Consider the following 19,997-nt stretch of genomic DNA (forward strand, 5'->3'; position numbering starts at 1 on the left):
AGGTGAAGAAATAGAACAGTTCTTGGAAAACCACTCTTTGGGGCCTCCCCCAATCATTATTCCCATTCATTCTCTCCAAAGGTAATCACTAACCTGACTTCTAGACTAGTTTAGACTCTTTTAGAATTTTAAATAAATGGAATTACAGTATGTATTCTTTTATGTCTGGCTTCTTTTTCTCAGTATTATGTTTCTGAGATTTAGCCATGTTGTCTGAATTGCAATAGTTTGTTCATACTCATTGTATAGGTTTGCATTTAATTATTTTTAGATTAGTAATTGTAATCTTATTTATGGAGTTAACAGACTCAAACCTACATTAGATTAAAATCACTGCTCACATTGATATTAAAAGAACATCAGCAGATTGCCTTCAATCATGCATTAAACTAGATAATTTAATCCTTTTGCTTATCTCCCTTTATATCCACAGTTAAATGGTACACTATCTTAAATCCTTTTTGTAACAAGGAAGGGAATGAATAAAAGTTGTGATGCTAGATGTGTGATCCGAAGCCTTCACTCTTCAGGAGAAGGTTCATACCAGAGTTCAGGGTTCCCTCCTGACTATACGGTATTATGCTGGGTGGAGTGACTGGTTTACAGTGAGAGTATATCTCCATCTTTCCTGCCAAATTCCATGTGGATATTTTCTCATTTGCCCAATATATAGGAGTCACTCAGCTAGTTTCTGGATTTCTCTCAGAGGGAATTGCTGTGTGTGTCTGTGGGAGGAGGGACGTTTAGTAGACTCCTATGTCACCATCTTGGTCTCCTCTAAATCTATATGTTTTTTTAAAAAAATTTATTTTATATTGGAGCACAGTTGATTAACAATGCTGTGTTAGTTTCAGGTGTACAGCAAAGTGATTTAGTTATATATATACATGTAGTTATTCTTTTTCAAATTATTTTCCTATTTAGGTTATTATAGTATGTTGAGCAGTATTCCCTATGATATACAGTAGGTCCTTGTTGGTTATCTATTTTAAATATAGCAGTGTGTACCTGTCAATCCCAAATTCCCAATCTATCCCTGCCCCCTTTTTTTCCCTAGTAACCATAAGTTCGTCTTCTAAGTCTGAGTCTGTTTCTTTTTTGTAAATAAGTTCATTTGTATCATTTTTTAAGACTCTGCATATAAGCAATATATGATATTTGTCTTTCTCTGTCTGACTTACTTCACTTAGTATGATAATCTCCAGGTCCATCCATGTTGCTGCAAATGGCATTATTTCATTCTTTTCTATGGCTGAATAATATTCCATTGTAAAATTGTACCACATCTTTTTCCATTCATCTGTCAATGGCCATTTAAGTTACTTCCATGTCCTGACTATTGTAAATACTGCTGCAAGGAACATTGGGGTACATGTATCTTTTTGAATTATGGTTTCCTCAGGGTATATGCCCAGTAGTGGGATTGCTGGGTCATATGGTAGCTCTATTTTTAGTTTTTTAAAGAACCTCCATACTGTTTGTTCTCCATAGTGGCTGTATCAATTTACATTCCCACCAATAATGCAAGAGAGTTCCCTTTTCTGCACACCCTCTCCAGCATTTATTGTTTGTAGATTATTTGCTGATGGCCATTCTGACTGGTGTGAGGTAATATCTTGTATTTTTGATTTGCATTTCTATGATAATTAGTGATTTTTGAGCATCTTTTCTTGGGCCTCTTGGCCATCTGTATGGCTTCTTTGGAGAAATGGCTATTAAGTCTTCTGCCCATTTTTTGATTGGGTTCTTTGTTTTTTGATATTGAGCCACATGAGCTCTTTGTAAATTTTGGATATGAATCCCTTTTCGGTCACATCATTTCCAAGTATTTTCTCCCATTCTGTTGGTTTTCTTTTCGTTTTGTTTGTGCTTTCATTTGCTGTGCAAAAGCTTTTGAATTTAATTAGGTCCCATTTGTTTATTTTTGTTTTTATTTCAATTACTCTGGGAGACACATTGAAAAACATATTGCTGCGATTTGTGTCAAAGAATGCTATGCCTATGTTTTCCTCTAAGTTTTATAGTATCTGGTCTTACATTTAGGCCTTGCAGGGCTTTTTAAATTTTATTTATTTATTTATTTATTTTTGGCTGTGTTGGGTCTTCGTTTCTGTGCGAGGGCTTTCTCTAGTTGCGGAGAGCGGGGGCCACTCTTCATCACGGTGTGCAGACCTCTCACTGTCGCGGCCTCTCTTGTTGCGGAGCACAGGCTCCAGATGCGCAGGCTCAGTAGTTGTGGCTCACGGGCCCAGTTGCTCCGTGGCATGTGGGATCTACCCAGACCAGGGCTCGAACCCGTGTCCCCTGCATTGGCAGGCAGATTTTCAAACACTACGCCACCAGGGAAGCCCAGTCTTGCAGTTTTAAATTGCATTTCCTTACTATGAGAGAGGTTGGTCTTCTTTTCATATGCTTAATGGTACACACACATATACACAGATGTATACATACTATGTATGAAAATTGTCTGTTCATGTCTTTTGACATGTTTTTATTTTTATTTTTTAAGCATCCTTATTGGAGTATAATTGCTTCACAATGGTGGGTTAGTTTCTGCTTTATAACAAAGTGAATCAGCTATACATATACATATATCCCCATATCCCCTCCCTCTTGTGTCTCCCTCCACCGCTCCGTATCCCAGCCCTCTAGGTGGTCACAAAACACTGAGCTGATCTCCCTTTGCTATGGGGCTGCTTCCCACCAGCTATCTATTTTAGATTTGGTAGTATATATTAGTTGATGCCACTCTCTCACTTCGTCCCAGCTTACACTTCCTCCCACCCCGTGTCCTCAAGTCCATTCTCTACATCTGCATCTTTATTCCTGTCTTGTCCCTAGGTTCTTCATTACCTTTTTTTTTTTTTTAGATTCCATATATATGTGTTAGGACATGGTATTTGGGGTTTTCTTCTGACTTACTTCACTCTGAATGACAGAGTCTAGGTCCATCCAACTCACTACAAATAACTCAATTTCATTTCTTTTTATGGCTGAGTAATATTCCAATGTATATATGTGCCACATCGTCTTTATCCATTCATCTGTCAATGGACACTTAGGTTGCTTCCACGTCCTGGCTATTGTAAACAGAGCTTCAGTGAACATTGTAGTACATGGCTCTTTTTGAATTATGGTTTTCTCAGTGTATATGCCCAGTAGTGGGATTGCTGGGTCGTATGGTAGTACTATTTTTAGTTTTTTAAGAAAACTCCATACTGTTCTCCATAGTGGTGATACATACATTCATATATACACTTACATTCCCACCAACAGTGCAACAGGGTTCCCTTTCCCCACACCCTCTCTAGCATTTATTGTTTGTAGATTTTTTGATGATGGCCATTCTGACCCGTGTGAGTTGATACCTCATTGTAGTTTTGATTTGCATTTCTCTAATGATCAGTGATGTTGAGCATCCTTTCATGTGTTTGTTGGCAATCTGTATGTCTTCTTTGGAGAAACGTCTATTTAGGTCTTCTGCCCATTTTTGGATTCGGCTGTTTGTTTTTTTTTATATTGACCTGCATGAGCTGCTTGTAAATTTTGCAGGTTAATTCCTTGTCAGTTGCTTCATTTGGAAATATTTTCCGCCATTCTGAGAGCTGTCTTTTTGTCTCGTTTATGGTTTACTTTGCTGTGCAAAAGCTTTTAAGTCTCATTAGGTCCCCGTTGTTTATTTTCATCTTTATTTCCATTTCTCTAGGAGGTGGGTCAAAAAGAATCTTGCTGTGATTTATGTCATAGAGTGTTCTGCCCATATTTTCCGCTAAGAGTTTCATAGTGTCTGGTCTTACATTTAGGTCTTTAATCCATTTTGAGTGTATTTTTGTGTATGGTGTTAGGGAGTGTTCTCCTTTCATTCTTTTCCATGTACCTATCCACTTTTCCCAGCATCATTCATTGAAGAGGCTCTCTTTTCTCCATTGTATATTATTGCCTGCTTTATGAAAAATAAGGTGACAATATTTGTGTAGGTTTATCTCTGGGCTTTCTATCCTGTTCCATTGATCTATCTTTCTGTTTTTGTGCCAGTACCATACTGTCTTGATTACTGTAGCTTTGTAGTATAGTCTGAAGTCCGGTAGCCTGACTCTGTTACCTCCATTTTTCTTTCTCCAGATTGCTTTGGCTATTCGGGTTCTTCTGTCATTCCATACAAATTGTGAATTTTTTTGTTCTTGTTCTGTGAATAATGCCATTGATAGTTTGGTAGGGATTGCATTGAATCTGTAGATGGCTTTGAGTAGTATAGTCATTTTCACAATGTTGATTCTTCCAATCCAAGAACACGGTATATCTCTCCATCTGTTTGTATCATCTTTAATTTCTTTCATCAGTGTCTAATAGTTTTCTGCATACAGGTCTTTTGTCTCCTTAGGTAGGTTTATTCCTGGTATTTTATTCTTTTTGTTGTGATATTAAATGAATGTGTTTCCTTAATTTCTCTTTCATATTTTTCATCATTAGTGTATAGGAAAGCAAGAGATTTCTGTGCATTAATTTTGTGTCCTGCTACTTTACCAAATTCATTGATGAGCTCTAATAGTTTTCTGGTAACATCTTTAGGATTCTCTATGTATAGTATCGTGTCCTCTGCAAACAGTAACAGCTTTACTTCTTCTTTACCAATTTCGATTCCTTTTATTTCTTTTTCTTCTCTGATTGCTGTGGCTAAAACTTCCTAAACTGTGGTGAATAATAGTGGTGAGAGTGGTCAAACTTGACTTGTTCCTGATCTTAGTGGAAATGCTTTAATTTTTCACCATTGAGAATGATGTTAGCTGTGCATTTGTCATACATGGCCTTTATTATGTTCAGGTAAGTTCCCTCTATGCCTACTTTCTGCAGGGTTTTTATCATAAATGGGTGTTGAATTTTGTAGAATACTTTTTATGCATCTATTATGATAATCATATGGTTTTTCTCCCTCAATTTGTTAATATGGTTTATCACATTGATTGATATGCATATATTGAAGAATCCTTGCATTCCTGGGGTAAACCCCACTTGATCATTGTGTATGAACTTTTTAATGTGCTGTTGGATTCTGTTTGCTAGTATTTTGTTGTGGATTTTTTCATCTATGTTCATCAGTGATATTGACCTGTAGTTTTCTTTCTTTGTGACATCTTTGCCTGGTTTTGGTATCAGGGTGATGGTGGCCTCTTAGAATGAGTTTGGGAGTGTTCTTCCCTCTGCTATATTTTGGAAGAGTTTGAGAAGGATAGGTGTTAGCTCTTCTCTAAATGTTTGATACAATTCTCCTTTGAAGGCATCTGGTCCTGGGTTTTTGTTTTTTCAAAAATTTTTAATCACAGTCTCAATTTCAGTGCTTGTGATTGGTCTGTATATATTTTCAATTTCTTCCTGGTTTAGTCTCAGAAGTTTGTGCTTTTCTAAGAATTTCTTCCAGCTTGTCCCTTTTATTGGCATAGAGTTGCTTGTAGTGATTTCTTATTATCCTTTGTATTTCTGCAGTGTCCATTGTTACTGCTCCTTTTTCATTTCTAATTCTATTGATTTGAGTCTTCTCCCTTTTTTTCCCGATGAGTCTGTGTAATGGTTTATCAATTTTGTGTATCTTCTCAAAGAACCAGCTTTTAGTTTTGTTGGTCTTTGCTATTATTTCCTTCATTTCTTTTTCATTTATTTCTGATCTGATCTTTATGATTTCTTTCCTTCTGCTCACTTTGGGGTTTTTCTATTCTTCTTTCTTTAGTTGCTTTAGGTGCAAAGTTTGTTTATATGAGATGTTTCTTGTTTCTTGAGGTAGTATTGTATTTCTATAAACTTCCCTCTTAGAACTGCTTTTGTTGCATCCCATAGGTTTTGGGTCATCATGTTTTCAATGTCATTTGTTTCAATGTATTTTTTTATTTCCTCTTTGAATTCTTCAGTGATCTCTTGGGTATTTAGTAGTGTATTGTTTAGCTTCCATGTGTTTGTAGTTTTTACAGAGTTTTTCCTGTAATTGATATCAAGTCTCATAGCGTTCTGGTGAGAAAAGTTACTTGATACAATTTCAACTTTTTGAAAATTACCAAGGCTTGATTTGTGACCCAAGATATGATCTATCCTGGAGAATGTTCCATGAGCACTTGAGAAGAAAGTATAGTCTGTTGTTTGTGGATGAAATGTCCTATAAATATTAATCAAGTACGTCTTGTTTAATATATCATTTAAAGCTTCTGTTTCCTGATTTCTTTTCATTTTCGATCATCTGTCCATTGGTGGAAGTGGGGTGTTAAAGTCCCCTACTATGATTGTGTTACTGCTGGTTTCCCGTTTGCTGTTAGAATTTGCCTTATGTATTGAGGTTTTCCTATGTTGGGTTCATCAATATTTACAATTGTTATATCTTCTTCTTGGAATGGTCCCTTGATCATTATGTAGTGTCCTTCTTTGTCTCTCATAATAGGCTTTATTTTAAAGTCTATTTTGTCTGATGTGAGAATTGCTACTCCAGCTTTCTTTTGATTTCCATTTGCACGGAATATCTTTTTCCATCCCCTCACTTCCAGTCTGTATATTTCCCTAGGTCTGAAATGGGTCTCTTGTAGACAGCATATATACTGGTCTTGTTTTGCTGTCCATTTAGCCAGTCTATGTCTTTTGGTTGGAGCATTTAATTCATTTACATTTAAGGTAGTTATGGATATGTATATTCCTATTACCATTTTCTTAATTGTTTTGAGTTTTCTATTGTAGGGTTTTTCCTTCTCTTGTGTTTCCTCCCTAGAGAAGTTCCTTTAGCATTTTTTATAAAGCTGGTTTGCTATTGCTTAATTCTCTTAGCTTTTGTTTGTCTGTAATGTATTAATTTCTCCCTCAAATATGAGTGAGATCCTTGCTGGGTAGAGTAATCTTGGTTGTATGTTTTTTCCTTTCATCACTTAAAAAATGTTCTGCCACTCCCTTCTGACTTGCAGAGTTTCTGCTGAAAAATCAGTGGTTAACCTTATGGAGATTCCCTTGTAAGGTATTTGTTGTTTTTCCCTTGCTGCTTTTACTATTTTTTCTTTGTATCTAGTTTTTGATAGTTTGATTACTATGTGTCTTGGTGTGTTGCTCCTTGGATGTATCCTGTATGGGACTCTGTGTGCTTCCTGGATTTGATTGACTATTTCCTTTCCCATATTAGGGAAGTTTTCAACTATAATCTCTTCAAATATTTTCTCAGTCCCTTTGTTTTTCTCTTTTTCTTCTGGGAACCTATAGTTCGAATATTGGTGCATTCATTGTTCCCAGAGATCTCTGAGACTGTCCTCAATTCTTTTCATTCTTTTTTCTTTATTCTGCTCTGTGGTAGTTATTTCCACTATTTTATCTTTGAGGTCACTTTTCTATTCTTCTGCCTCAGTTATTCTGCTATTGTTTCCTTCTAGAGAATTTTTAATATCATTTATTGTGTTGTTCTTCATTGTTTGTTTTCTTTTTAGTTATTCTAGGTGCTTGTTAAACATTTCTTTTATTTTCTCTGTTGAATTTCCAAGATTTTAGATCATCTTTACTGTCATTACTCTGAATTATTTTTCAGGTAGACTGCCTATTTCCTCTTAATTTGTTTGGTCTGGTGGGTTTTTACCTTGCTCCTTCATCTACTGTTTGCTTCTCTTTCTTCTCCTTTTGCTTCACTTACTGTGTTTGGTATCTCCTTTTCGCAGGCTGCATGTTTGTAGTTCCCATTGTTTTTGGTCTCTGCCCCTAGTGGCTAAAGTTGGTTCAGTGGGTTGTGTAGGTTTCCTTGTGGAGGGGACTGGTGCCTGTGTTCTGGTGGATGAGGCTCGGTCTTGTCTTTCTGATGGCAGGACTGCATCTCGTGGTGTGTTTTGGGGTGTCTGTGACCTTATTATGATATTAGGTAGCCTCTGTGCTAATGGGTGGGGTTTTGTTCCTGTCTTGCTTGTTGTTTGGCATAGTGTGTCCAGCACTGTAGCTTGCTGGTCATTGAGTGGATCTGGGTCTTCGCATTGAGATGGAGATCTCTGGGAGATCTTTTTCCAGTTGATATTATGTGGAGCTGGGTGGTCTCTGGTGGGCTAGTGGCCTGAGCTCGGGTCTCTCACCTAAGAGGTACAGGTCTGACAGCTGGCCACAGCACCAACACCCTGTCAGCCACACGGCTCAGAAGAAAAGGGAAGAAGAGAGAAAGAAAGAAATAAAATAAAGTTATTAAAATATTTTTTTAATTATTAAAAGTTAAAAATATTAAATAGTAGTAAAGAAAGAAAAGAAAGAAAGAAGAGAGCAACCAAATGAAAAAACAAATCCACTAATGATAACAAGCACTAAAAACTATACAAAAAAACCCCAAACAAACAACAAAAAAAACGGACAGACATAACCCTAGGACAAATGGTAAAAGCAAAGCTATACAGACAAAATTACACAAAAAAGCGTACACATACCCACTCACAAAAAGAGAAAAAGGATAAAAATGTATATATCTATATCTATACAAAAAGGAAGAGATTAACCATATCAATAAACAAATCTTCCAATAATAATAAACTCTAAATTCTAAACTGAGATAAACATAAGACCAGACACAAATTAGATGGAGAAAGCAAACCTGAAGTCTACAGTCACTCCCAATGTCCACTGCCTCCATTTTGGGATGATTCATTGTCTATTCAGTTCTTCCAGAGTTGCAAGGTGAATGAAGTTGATTGTGGAGGTTTAATCTGCTGCTCCTGAGGCTTCTGGGAAAAAATTCCCTTTCTCTTCTTTGTTCACAGAGCTCCTGGGGTTCAGCTTTGGATTTGACACTGCCTCTGCCTGTAGGTCGCCTGAGGGCATCTGTTCCCTGCCCATGCAGGACAGGGTTAAAGTAGCAGCTGATTAGGGGTCTCTGGCTCACTCAGACCAGGGGAAGGGAGGGGTACAAAATGCGGGGTGAGCCTGCAGTGGCAGAGGTCGGTGTGATGTTGCAACAGCCTGAAGTGTGCCGTGTGTTCTCCCAGGGAAGTTGTCCCTGGATCATGGAACCCTGGCAGTGGCAGGCTGCACAGGCTCCCGGGAGGGCAGGTGTGGTTAGTGACTTGTGCTTGCACACAGGCTTCTTGGTGGCTACAGCAGCAGCCTTAACATGTCACGCCCGTCTCTGGTGTCTGCGCTGGTAGCCGCGGATTGCGCCTGACTCTGGATGCTCATTTAGGCGGTGCTCTGAATCCCCTCTTCTTGCGCACCCTGAAACAATGGTCTCTTGCCTCTTAGGCAGTTCCAGACACTTTCCTGCACTCCCTCCCGGCTAGCTGTGGCACACTAGCCCACTTCAGGCTGTGTTCACATAGGCAACCCCAGTCCTCTCCCTGGGATCTGACCTCTGAAGCCCAAGCCTCAGCTCCCAGCCTCCACCCGCCCTGTCGGGTGAGCAGACAAGCCTCTCAAGCTGGTGAATGCTGGTCGGCACTGATCCTCTGCGCAGGAATCTGTCTGCTTTGCCCTCTGCGTGCCTTTTTGTGCTCTCCTCCGTGGCTCCAAAGCTTCCCCACCACCACCCCTCTGTCACCGCCAGTGAAGGGACTTCCTAGTGTGTGGAAACTTTTCCTCCTTCACAGCTCCCTCCAATAGGTGCAGGTCCTGTCCCTATTCTTTTGTCTCTGTTTTTTCTTTTTTTTTTTTTTTTTTGCCCTACCCAGGTACGTGGGGAGTTTCTTGCCTTTTGGGAAGTCTGAGGTCTTCTGCCAGCGTTCAGTAGGTGTTCTGTAGGAGTTGTTCCACATGTAGATGTATTTCTGATGTATTTGTGGGGAGGAAGGTGATCTTTACGTCTTACTCCTCCATCCACCTTGAAGGTCTCTCTCAAGACTGCTTTTTGAAGACTGCTTAGAACACCTTTCCCTAAGTGCTCTGATCTACCCTGACTGTCTTTCAGTATTTTTACACTTTCTGTAGACTTTGTCTTTCTGGTGCTAGCTTTAGATTAATCTTAGACCTCTAGTCCTCTTTATTTCTCATGAATGAACTTTGCCCAGCATTGCCCTTGTTTTCTACAAAGGTTTGTGGAGGGGGACTATGAGTGATACCTCACTGGGATTTGGTGTTTATTTTCCTACTTACAATTAATTTGGAATTTGGGTGTTCTCTGTGTTTTCATGTGGAGGGCATGGCTTTGTGTACTTTTATGTGTTTCTAGTGGTTCTGTGTTGATTTATGGAGGATGTGTAAGGAGATTTAGATTTTTCATGGCCACAATTACCTCACCATAAGCATTTCCTATATGATTAAAAATGCTTTGCAAATATTTTAATGGCTGCATAATATTATGATAGACAAAAGAACCAAAATTTATCAGATCATTTCCTTCTTATTGAGCATTTTATTTGTCTCCTTTTTTGTGATTACATAATTTGTGGATGAAGTCGTTCTAATGTTTACTTTGCATAGATTTGCTAAAGTAGAATTATTTTCTTAAGGTTATAAATATTATTAATAATCTTGATATAATTTGAATACAGGGAGAACCAGTAGATCACATATGGATTTATTTTAATCAGCTAACTAAGGTTGCTTCCATCTTTTTTTCAGGTAGCACCCCTGTCTTCTACATATATAGCAGGAACCAGGTCTGAAATAGCTGGGAGGCATCAGTGTGGCTATTTCTGGTGTTTACAACCAGTATCTCTGCTTATTGATGGAACCATGTGCCATTATTGGTTATTAAATATTTGAAGATCTCCTGCAGCCGTAGTTTATAATATTTGTTTTCCTATGAGTGTATTGTCTTTTATCACTCTACTTGGGACACATACATATACAGCAACAACAAAAGGACAAGTGACCTTTATTTCAGCTCTCCTTTAGTCTGCCATCCCTGGGTTTTATAAGTGAAGAAGGGAGATAAGCAAGAGACTGAGCTGGCAAGGCTGTAACTTGGTGAACCTGATCAATCCTCACATTAATCATTACTGCCTTCATGACTTGTGTCAGAGACTGATAGTCTCATTTTTCCTCCACTTTCTATTAGTGACTTCTCTTTCTTCCTCTCAGTCGATCAGTTTTATCAACTGCAAGTAATCAAAGCTTATCTTACTATTAATGCAACCAGAATTTTCACAGTAATATCATATTACTCATGTTTTCTTCATTAGTTGGTACACTCTGACATGACTCGTGTGTTTTAGAGGAGCCACTATGACCTTGCTATTGTGGGGGTATTTTTGTTGTGTTTTTTTTTTGTTTTTCTGCCTCTAAATGTGAGGGAAATAAACATTGTGCCCTCATTTGGAGTGGTGGTTAGAACTTTGACCAAGATATTCCTATGATTATTTTTACTCCCAATCTTATTATCTATCACATAACAAAACACAGCAGGAAAACAGCCTCACCCTAGAATCACATTTGAGAAGTTGTTATTCAAAAACAAAACAAAACAAAACAAAACTTCCCAGGCCTAACCCTGGACCCAATGAAACAGTCTCTTGTCTTGGGATCCAGGAATCTGTATTTCACAAAGCTTCCCTAATGTCTCTGGTGCCGTTTGTCACCTGACTATAGGCTCATTTTGGGGATGCATAGTTTCAGTGCATATTCGACATCAAACGATGACCCCAATATAGCTGTCAAATGGTCATCTCTGTTCCAGTTTCTAGAACTTGTTAACCTTGCTGTATATTCATGATGTGCTCCAGGGTGCATACAAAACTTCATTTTCTAATATGCTCAGAATGTCATTCCCAAACCAAGAGCCTATAAAAATTCATTTGGTTTTCTGCGAATTGAATGGTTTTTTTTACATGTTAATTCTTCTGTTAATTTGAAATTGAATATGTTTGGTTGTGAAATAGGGATCTAACTGAATTTTTTCCAAATTATTAATTTTCTATGCTCCATTTATTGAATGTCTTCTTTTTTCACTGATTTATAATGCTGCTTTTATTGTATATTAAGTTCTTATATTTACATGATGATCTTTTCATGAGCTCTTCACTTTTTCCATTTGTTATTCTTGTACTAGTATGACCTTGTTATTGTTGTAGCATCTTTAATCATTTTCCTATCAAGTAGCACAAATTCTCCCCAATTATTCTTCTTTAAAAAAATGCTTAAACCATTTTTGCCAACTCATTGTCCCATGTAAACTTTTTATCATGTTCCAGAAAACATAAGCTTTTTGACATTTTTATTTGAATCCTATTAAATCTAAAATTTAATTGGAGTCAAGTTGATAACTTTTCAATATTTAGTCTTTCTGTACAGAATCACAGTATATGTTTTCATTTATGCAGTTTTCTTTTTATATTTTATACTTTTTTCTAGATAAGTCCTAAATGTTTACGTATATTTATTCCTAGGTTTGATTATAAAAATAACATATACACACACACACATGCACAGAGTACCATTTTTCCTATTATCAATAAATTTTTGAACTGATTATTGCTAGTGTGTAAGATGCTTATGATTTTTGTATCTTTATTTTCTGACCAAGGATTTTAACAAGATTTCCTGTGAGTTTTAACAATTTTTTAATTGTTTATTTTGGGTTTTTCGGGTGGACAGTTACGTCATTGATAAATAATTCTTACTCTATCTCCTTTCCAACAGCTCTAAGTTTCCTATTCCTTGTTTAATTACATTAAATGTCCTAGCTGTTCACTGCCTTTGCCATTCATTAAAATCATCTGGAGAATTTAAAAAACAACCAAGACTCACCTCCAGAGGTTCTGATTTACTTTACATGGAGAGGAGCCTGGACATTGTTATTTTCAAAGTTTCTCAGAGATTTCTAGAAGTTAGGTTTGAGAATCATTGTTCAAAACACTCTGATCCAATGATAAGTAGTAGTGGTGAAAGAAGGATTCCTTTCTGGCTTCTGATCTTAAGCTTTAACTATGATATCAACTGATCATTTGAGACAGATTCAGTGGTGTACTGGATGTGCTCATACTGGCTCATGAGACCTGACTTTGCACATCTTTTCCAAACTTCAAGTTTATTGACATCGTGGTAGCTTGGAATTGGCCCCACTCCACAGAATTTGGCAAATGCTGCAAATCAAGGCTCCCCTCCTCTCCCAGCATACTATTGTAAATATTTCCTTCTATTCCTAATCTAAGGGTAATTTTTATCTTCATTACTATTTGAGTTTTATTGAAGCCACCTTTCATCATATTGACAACTTATCACCAAAGTTTTAAAACTTTCTATTTCTTGCAGTATTTTTTTTTCAGATGGATGCCTGTATTCTGATTCTTCAGAGTGTTTCCCTTATTTTGAGCTACATTGACTTTTCCTGGCCCTAATAACTTTTCAGTTTGTTGTTTCTATTACATTATAGACAAGGAGGAGTCAAATTTGGGTTTGTAAGATATTGGTTTGAGTTCTTGCTCAAACTTTCAGGTCCAAATGAGTAGAAAAGCGAAACATTACTCCAACAATCACTGCTGTGGTAAACCTCAGATTCAGAGGGTAGTTCGTTTGGGTGGAAAAGAAAATCTCAGTCACTAACTTAGAGGAATATCTTGACTGCATGTTTCTCCAATAATTCTCTATAAATACTATCTTGTCACAAAGATGTGCATAAGAATTAGGCAATATAAAGCTGAAATTGGCATTCTCTGAGAAGTAATTGGAATTCAGAAATCATAGTCATGTCAGTTACATGCAGACCCATATGTTTTACAATCAAATGAGCTGAAATTTGGGTAGATAGGTTCTTTTGAAGATTAAGAAGCCTAAATGCGACACATGGCTAAATTTATGGCCACTTTACTTTCACTGAGAATGGACAGGCCTTGGGCAGGGCCAAGATTTTACACAAATAAGGCTGCAGTAATCTTCAGAATATACCAATTACCAATTTATATAGGAGGATATTATTCTCATTCAAGCAATTGAAGTGTTGATTCTATAGCTGGGAATCTTTTGCCTTTACTTAGTGCAAAAGGATGAAGCTTACCTACTATATGCCAGACACTCTTCTGAGAGAAAAGGATTATATAAGGGGAAGCACAGGCACAAGCTTAAAGTGGTTGCCCCTCTGGAGGGCATAGGCACTAAACCTTGTGGGCATCACTGCAGCACCTTCTCTGCCAGCATGCAGAGTGCAAGAGCTATGGAGGTGTGACTACTTCCACATGTATTTTGATGGGTGGAGGCAAAGGGCTGTTGTAAGCCATGGCCACCACAGAGAGTCCCCACTGGTGCAATGCCAAATGGAGCTGTGGGAATGGGGCTGCCTCCATTACCCCGGACTAGTAGAACCACATGTATGCAGTTTCAGCTTGGGAGTCACCCGCACTGAACTCTGACCCAGGAGAGCTGCAGAATGTGCTGTGCCGACCAAGCCATGGGAGCAGGGCCACCCAAAGCCTTGGGGACAGGACCACTACCCCAGTGTGTCTAGAAGGCAGGATCCCCATACAAACTGGCCTTAAGTTTTGGGACTTGCTCAGTACCAGTACCCCTTTCTATTTTCTTATTTCTTCCTTTTGGAATGGGAGTGTTTGTTCTATGCCTGTCCCATGTTTGTATTTTGGAAGCACCTAACATGCTTGATTTCGCAGGTTGCCAGCTGGAGAGCAGTTTGCTTCAGGGTGAATTATCTCACCAGTATCTGATTTAGATGATATTTAGATAAGACATTGAACTTAGACTTTTTTTTTAAATCATAAACTTTATTTAACCCTATATATTAAGAATATTACCAATTTAATATGTAATATAACAAATTATTAATGAGATATTTTACATTCCTTTTTGTACTAATTCTTCAAAATGTGGTGTCTATTTTATACTTACAGAATATCTCAACTCCAACTAACCGCTATTTTTCCTTCCATTTTTATTGAGATATAATTGACATATATATGTTTAAGGTGTACAAAATAATGATTTGACTTACATACATCATGAAATGATTACCACAATAAGCTTACTAAAAATCCATAGTCTCATATAAATATAGCATAAAAGAAATAGAAAATAAGATTTACTGTTTTAACAACTTTCATATACAACATAGAGCAGTGTTAATTATCTTTGTCATGTTGTAAATTACATATCTAGTACTTACTGATCTTATAACTAGAAGCTTGTACCTTTTGACTACCTTCATCTAATTCCCCCTTCCCCCATGCCCTGTCTCTGATAACCACAAAGCTGATCTCTTTTTCTCTGAATTTGTTTGTTGGTTTTTGAAGTATAATTGACCTACAGCAGTGTGTTAGTTCCTGGTACACAAGATAGTGATTCAATATTTCTGTACATTTAAAAATGATCACCATGATAAGTATAGTTGTCATCTGTCACCTTACAAAGATATTACATAATTATTGACTATATTCCCCACACTGTACATTTCATAATGTAACTAGAAGTTTAATCTCCCTAACCTATTTCTCTCCTCCCCTCAACCACTACTCCACTGACAACCACCTGTTTATTCTCTTTATCTGTGACTCTGTTTGGTTATGTTTTCACGTTTGTTTTGTTTTTTTTAGATTCCACATGTAAGTGAAATCATACAGTATTTGTCTTACTCTGTCTGACTTATTTCACTTAGCATAATACCCCCTAGGTCCACCCATGCTGTAACAAGTAGCAAGATTTCATTCTTTTTTATGGCTGAGTAATATTCCACTATGTATATATAACATATATTCCTTATCCATTCATTTGTCGATGGACACTTAGGTTGAACCTAACATATGGGTGCATATATCTTTTCAAATTAGTGTTTTCATTTTCTTCGCATAAATACCCAGAGTGGAGTTTCTGGATTTTATGGTAGTTTTATTTTCAATTTTTTAAGGAATCTTCATATTGCTTTCCATAGGGGCTGCACCAGTGTACATTCCTACCAACAGTGAATGAGTGTTCTTTTCTCCACATCTTCACCAACACTTACTATTTCTTGTCTTTTTGATAATAGCCATTCTGACAGATGTGAGGTGTTAGCTCATTGTAGTTTTGATTTGCATTTCCCTAATGATTTTGAACATCTTTTCATGCGCCTGTGGCTATCTGTATATCTTCTTTGGAAAAATCTCTATTCATGTCCTCTGTCATTTTTAAAATTGTGTTGTTGGTTTCTTTGAAGTGGAATTATATGATTTCTTTTTTATATTTTGAATATAATATATATATATTATCCTTGTATATATCCTTGTTGTGTGTGTGTGTGTTGTATATGTGTGTGTGTGTATACATATATATATATATATATATTCTTGTTGGATATATCATTTGCAAATATCTTCTTGCATTCAGTAAGGTGGCTTTTCATTTTGTTGATAGTTTCCTTTTCTGTGCAAAAGCTTTGTAAGTTGATGTAGTCTCACTTTTTTTTTTGCTTTTATTTTCCTTGCCTGAGGAGACATATTCCAAAAAATATTACTAAGACTGATATCAAAGAGCCTACCACTTATGTTTTCTTCTAGATGTTTTATGGTTTCAGGTCTTGTATTTAAGCGTTTAATTCATTTTGAGTTTATTTTTGTATGTGGCATGAGAAAGTAGTCCAGTTTGATTCTTCTGCATGTAACTAGCTGTCCAGTTTTCCCAAACCATTTATTGGAAAGAGGGTCTTCTCTCCATGGTATATTCTTGCCTCCTTTGTCATAGGTTAATTTACTATATAAGCATGGGTTTATTTCTGGATGCTCTATGCTGTTTCATTGATCTATGGGACTGTTTTTGTGCCAGTACCATACTATTTTTATTACTGTAGCTTTGTAGTATAGTTTGAATTCAGGACATGTGATACGTCTACTTCTGTACTTCTTTCTCAAGTTTGTTTTGGCTATTTGGGGTCTTGTGTTTCCATACAAATTTTAGAATTATTTGTTCTACTTTTGTGGAAAATGCCATTTGTATTTTGATAGGGATTTCATTGAATATTATATTACTGTTATTTCTTTCTAGTTTAATTTCATATTGGTGTAAGGTTTTATTCTTTTGAATTTATTAAGGTCTGTTTTATGGCCCAGAATGTGGTCTATCTTAATGAATGTTCTATATGAACTTTAGAAGAATGTGTATTCGCTTTTGTTGGATGAAGTAGTCTATAAATGTCAATTAAATCCAGCTGATTGATGATGCTGTTCAGTTCAATTACTTACTGATTTTTTAACCATTGTATCTGTCAATTACCAATAAAGGGGTGTTGAAAAGCACATGTTTCAGTGCTTTTTTGTTGGATGCATATCTTTTAAGGATAGGTATGTATCCTTGGAGAATTAATCCTTCTATTTAATGGCCCTCTTTATCCCTGATAATTTCCTTGATCTGAAGTCTGCTTTGTTTGAAATGAATAGAGCTACCTCAGCTTTGTTTTTGATTAATGTTAGCGTGGTATATCGTTCTCCGTCCCTTTTTTAATCTATATGTCTCTTTATATTTGAAGTCGGTTTCTTGTAGATAATATATAATTAAGTCTTATTTTATAATACACTCTGACAGTCTGTGTATTTTCATTGGTGTATTTATACCGTTGACATTTAAAGTGATTATTGATATAGTTGGATAAATACCTACCATACTTGCTACATTTTTCTGGTCATGGTCCTTGTTCTTCATTTCTCTTTTCATTTTCCACTCTTTTTCTGCCTTCTCTGGGTTTAACTGAGTATTTTTTATGATTCTATTTTTTCTATTCTGTTAACGTATAAATTATACTTTTTTAAAACTCATTTTTAGTGGTTGCCCTTGCATTTGCAACATACATTTACAATTTATCCAAGTCCTCTTTCAAATAATACCATACCACTACACTGTTAGTGCCAGTACTTTATAACAGAATGTTTCTAATTCCTCTCTTTAATCCCTTATAACATTTTTGTCATTCATTTCACTTTCCATAAGCTATAATCACTGAATACATTGTTGCTATTATTTTAAACTTTTATCTCTTAGACCAGTTAATAATAAGAGTAATAGTGTTTTGTTTACCTTCATTTATTCCTCCTCTAATACTCTTCATTTCTTTATGTAAATATGAATTATTGACCTATAGGTTTCTCTGTGAAGAACTTCTTTTAACATCCCTTGCAAGGGAGATCTACTGGTGACAAATTTTCTCAAATTGTAGATTTGTAGATCAAACAATTGTCCTTGTTTTTATTTCCTCTATTGTCTTTTGTTTATCTGAGAAAGTATTTATTTCTCATTCATCTTTGAAAGGTAATTTCTTTCTTTCAGGCTGGTCTTTTTTTTCCTTTTAACACTTTAAATATTTCATTCCACTCTCTTCTTGTTTACATGGTTTCTTGAGAAAAGTTGGAATAATTCTTATTGTGCTCTTCCTTCAGTAAGGTGTGTTTTTCTTCTGGCTTCTATCAAGATTTTTTCTTTGTCTTTGGTTTTATTCAGTTTGATTGTGGAATACCTAGGTGTAGATTCTTTTGATATGTATCCTGATTGGTGTTTTCCAAGATTCCTGGATTTGTGGTTTTGTGTTTATTATTAGTTTTCAGAAATTCTCAGTCATCATTGCTTAAGATATTTCTGCTGTTCCTTTTTCTCTTTCTTCTCCTTCTAGTATTCCCATTGCATGTATGTTACACCTTTTGTTATTGTCCCACAGTTTTTGGATATTCTTTCTCTTTCTTCTCCTTCTAGTATTCCCATTGCATGTATGTTACACCTTTTGTTATTGTCCCACAGTTTTTGGATATTCTCTTCTGTCTTTTTCTTTCTTTCTTTTTTTCCTCATTGCATTTTATTTTTGGAAGTTTATACTGACATATCTTCAAGTTCACTGATTATTTTCTCACCTGTGTCCATCAAAGGAATTCTTCATTCTTTTATGGTGTTTCTGATTTCTAAAATTTCCTTTTGATTCTTTCTTAAGGCTTCTATCTCTCTGCTTACATTAATCCAACTCCTTTTTTTAATGTTGTCCACTTTACCCATTATGGTCCTTGGTATATTAATCATAGTTGTTTTAAATTCCTAGTTTGATAATTATAAAGTATCTGCCATATCTGAGTCTTATTGTGATGCTTTCTGTGTTTCTTGAAACTTTTTTTGTCTTTTAGTGTTTTCTTGTAATTTTTGTTGCAAGCCAGACATTATGGGTAAAAGGAACTGAGGTAAATGGGTCTTTAGCATGAGGTTTTATTTATCTGACTAGAGTTTAGCTTGTGTTTTTTGGTTGCTGTAACTGTAGGTCTCAGGGGCTAAACTTACCTCTGGTGTCCTTGTTTTTATTTCCTCTCTTGTCTTTTGTTTTCCCTAGAGACTTCTTAAATATTGTCTGAGAAGAATAATTCTTTTAGTCATATTCCCTTGTTATTATCCAGGAAGCCTGTTGATATGGTGGTAAGGTGTGAGGGCAGGGGTAGTGTTCTACAATTCTACAGTTATGTGTCAGTATTTTAGTGAACCTGTACTTCTGGCCTGTGACTTTCACAAGCATTTCTCAGTTTTGTTTCAGTTTTCTCCCTTGGAAGAGACAGGAAGGGATTTCATATCTGGAATTGGGAAATTTCCCCCTTCCCAGGTCAGTTAAGCTCTGTTAAAGTAGTTTCTCTTGAGGGTAGGCCTTATTAAGAAGAATGAAATGCTCTGTGCATATTTTTAAATGGCTAATTTTCTTATCCCCTTCTCAGAATTACAGTAACATGAGGGAATTTTTCTCAGATCTTCACTGTGAGAACCTGATAGGGCTCCTGGAGGTAAAACTCACAAAAACTTGGGAGTCCCCTAGGACTGGGCCTGCTTAAAATTTTTAACTCTCAATCATCTTGTCCACACTGAGCCACTAGCAATTTGCCAATTACAGATTGGGTTTTCCTAGCCCTGTACTGTTTCCCAAGGAGTTTTCTAACCTTGGGCTTCTGCTCTATAAGTTTTGATTCTCTGTATGTGCCTGTCTGTTTATTCAGTTTGCCCTATGACCTCAGTTCTCTGATGGAACTAAGAGGAGTTGACTTTCAGTTTGTTCCATTTTTTTTTCTTATTGTGTGAATGAAAGAGGTGGCTTCCAAGCTCCTTACATCCCTAGCTGGAATATAAGGGAATTTTTGAGACCTCAAAAACATGTTTGT

The 19,997-nt window shown here is 36.4% G+C and overlaps 1 protein-coding gene across 6 annotated transcripts in view; it reads left to right on the forward strand.

Annotated features, from left to right (window-relative positions):
• OPHN1 (oligophrenin 1) overlaps positions 1-19,997 on the forward strand; it is a 602,961-nt gene that overhangs the window by 441,624 nt on the left and 141,340 nt on the right. The window lies entirely within an intron of this gene.

The sequence above is a fragment of the Pseudorca crassidens genome, chromosome X, assembly GCF_039906515.1.
Source record: "Pseudorca crassidens isolate mPseCra1 chromosome X, mPseCra1.hap1, whole genome shotgun sequence".
In the NCBI taxonomy this organism is placed as follows: Eukaryota; Metazoa; Chordata; class Mammalia; order Artiodactyla; family Delphinidae; genus Pseudorca; species Pseudorca crassidens.